Here is a 3327-nt window from a genome sequence, read left to right on the forward strand (position 1 = left end):
TTAATGCTCTGAACCACCATAACAATGTGTTTTTGCACCATGTCTTTTCTCCCACACAGTTTACATTTGATCATTGCTGCACTTTATGAAATTGACATAACATGACAATACAAGTTGTCTAAGAAAGTCTAAGAAGTCTAAGAGAAACATTAATTGTTACTTATTGTCCTAAAATGCCACAGGAGTTGATCAAAATGTATAACTAAATCTAATTTCCATAACTGCATACAATATTTTTACTGTAAAATCCTAATAGATTTTTGATTTGGTCTTAATTGAAAATTATAAGGTTTTTAGACCATAATTTAGCAGTATAGTTAGCTTACACTGGCTTTTTTGTTTGCCTTTTTTCACCTTATTTGCCTTTAAACATTTTGCTGTACACTATGAGTGTCTGGTTAAGGCTCCATGTAGGATGAGTCCAAGTCTCTTGAGGTGTTTCATATTGTCATCTAGGCAGTGTTTTCTGTATTATCTCTCCTCTTAAGCATCAGGTAGCATTACTCAGCACCATGATTTTGGCTTTGTTTACTAAGAAAAATGCTCAACTCTGAGTCTAGAGCTAAACCATCTTTATTTAAACTGCCTCAACTTTCCACCAGAGGGAGCACAGTTACGCCAAACACTTTTATTACCTTAAAAACACTCCAGTGTGCTGTTTTATGACTCCTTCTTCTGTGGAACAGGTACAAAAGGTCAGCACATTTCTGTCAGAACATAGCTTAAATACCAATACATGTGTTTGACTGTCTGTTCTCATTTTTATAAGGTTTACAATGAAAGTTTTTATTCTCACAGATCTCCTTTGTTGACAGAATTAATTAAATGATATATTCTATTTCTCATTCAGAAGTTAAGTTCTTAAAAAAGTTGCAAATCATAAATCACTGCTCTTCCCACTGGATAGAGAAGGCATTGCAGTTTCCATCTAGATGGAAAGAGGTTGGGCCCTGGTAACATTGGCGGGAACGGGAGACCATGCCCACTCAGAGAGTCAGTTGTTCCTGCCCTGAACCAGAACTTGTTTATTTTATCAGTGTTTTGTTTTTGATTTTTCAGTTTGAAAAGGCAACATTTCTGCACCACGAAGCAGGATTACTGGGTTAGGAAGAAGATATTAGGAGTAACCCTGACTTTAACAAAACTAAATCCTACTAAAGAAATCCTACTAAAAATAATCTGACACAGTCATCAGTGCCAGATTATTCAAGCCTTTGATGGGAGTTTTCCAGCATACCTAAGTGTTTCTGAATGCCTGATTCCGACCAGTTCTGCCTCTGGACCTCGGATTCTGCCTGTTCAGGTTCTGATCTGTTTGCCTGACCTGTCCTCGGACTGCTGCTGTGCTCGGACTGCTGGAACTGATTCTTGACACCGTCCTGGATTTCTCTTTGGTACCTCTTTGGACCCCTGATCTCCTGGCTCTGACTCCTGAGGAAGTCCTTGACACCAGCTTTGGCTTCGCCCTCTGGAATATTCTGCCTTGCTTTATCTGCCTGTCCTCCGACCCCAGGGACATCAGAATCTGGGACCCTCTGTGCGTCTCCTGTCGCATCCCTGCAGAGGTTCCTGCCTTGGATGCCCACTGCAGATCCGTTTCTAAATAAACATTTTTGAGAAACCTGTCTGCCTCGAAAACTGGGTTCCACTGTTCTGACTGTGACATCATTCAGATAAAATATTACAGCACATGCTAATAAATGTATTACTAAAATCTTAAAAAATCATCACAATGTATGGTAACACTTTACCATAACAATAATTTATAACTGGTAAAGAGTTAATTCATTGGACTAGTGATTAACAAATAGTTTATTAATATTTGGTAATCATTTATAAACTGCATCTAAACCATTTAGAAAAGGTAAATATATCATTGTGCCCTGGCATTTTAGTTTAGCCCTAACACTTAACATCAGTGGACCTGAACGTAATGTTAATGTTAATTTAGTCTGCCCTGTCATTTTGTACTTACCTTTACTCTTACATCAATGTGTTTATGCTTTAATTAATTATCTGTTTACCTTATATAAAATGTTTAGATTCAGTTTTTAAATGATTATCAAACATTATTAAACTGTTAATCGTTAATAAATGGTCACCAACAGCCCCTAAGAATTAAATACATCACAAAATTTAAAAAGCACACAGGTTTTATTGCATATCAATTTCATGTATAAATTCTTCATAGCATTGGAAAGATTATATTTGGTATACATTGCTATTCTACAGAATTAACATCAGAGTCATATTTTTTCAATGAAATTTCTCTAAAGTACATCTGCAATAATCACAAGCATCAAAAGAACTGCAATTTCAGAATTGTTCAACATTATTCTACAATCCTTTATTGTTTTTCATTAGGTCTTGTCCCATGAGTCTTTTCTGTCTTTCAGAACCTGCCCACACATCTGCCAGGCAGTCAGAACTTGAAGTCAAACCTACTAACCTAAACACATGTACAATAAGTGCATCTACAATTTTTTTTCTTTTACCTTTTTTTATGTGTTTTTGAATTGATACACATTTCACAAATGGACATCATTATGACTGCTAAACACGTCATGCACAATAACTTTTTTTTCATTTGTTTTCAATAAACATAACAGAAGCGATATACAACTCAGATTTTAACAAAACAAGCATCATTCATTTAAACCCATATTTTTAAAAGGTTTTTTTTTCTTCTTCAGACATATGCACCATTGTTTTTCATTCTTTAAAATACTATACAGTTAAAAAGAAACTGTCTTTTTTCACTTTCTTCTGTAACAGGTGGGCAAAGAGCAACCATGTTTTGTTATGCTGAAAAAAATGTTTCAGTGACCAGAACACTTTGTGAAGTTTCCAAAATGGAATAGTTAAATGTTTTCGATTCAGTCGCTTCACACAGCGCATGATTTTTACAGTAGTCCATGACATGAATAACTACACATAGTCAACCTAAAACCTTAGTGACCCAAGTCTTTACATTTTCTTAGCACAAATTGAAAAACAATGTGTTTACAATGAATGGAATCTCATTCAGTAGAATTATATATATATATATTTATAAAAAAGACTTTAGTCTTAAGAAAATGAGATGCTGCAGCAGTCCTAGCATCATACTACCACCTGCTGTTGTGAATTGAAATTACAGTGCTTTAGTTCTATTCTTATTTCTCCTTGTTGAGCAGAGCTGCCCCAACTGTTAAAAGTCAAATCAGTTTAAAAATGGATCCAGGTCTGAGTTCAACCAAGAGACCAGAACTTGTTCTGCTCAGGGCTTGGTCCCAGTTGTTTTAAGTGCTAGATCAAAAGTAGCATGAGGCCTGTTAATGAAAGTCT

The sequence above is a fragment of the Cyprinodon variegatus genome, unplaced genomic scaffold (genome assembly GCF_000732505.1).
Source record: "Cyprinodon variegatus isolate N-32 unplaced genomic scaffold, C_variegatus-1.0 Scaffold646, whole genome shotgun sequence".
Classification (NCBI taxonomy): Eukaryota; Metazoa; Chordata; class Actinopteri; order Cyprinodontiformes; family Cyprinodontidae; genus Cyprinodon; species Cyprinodon variegatus.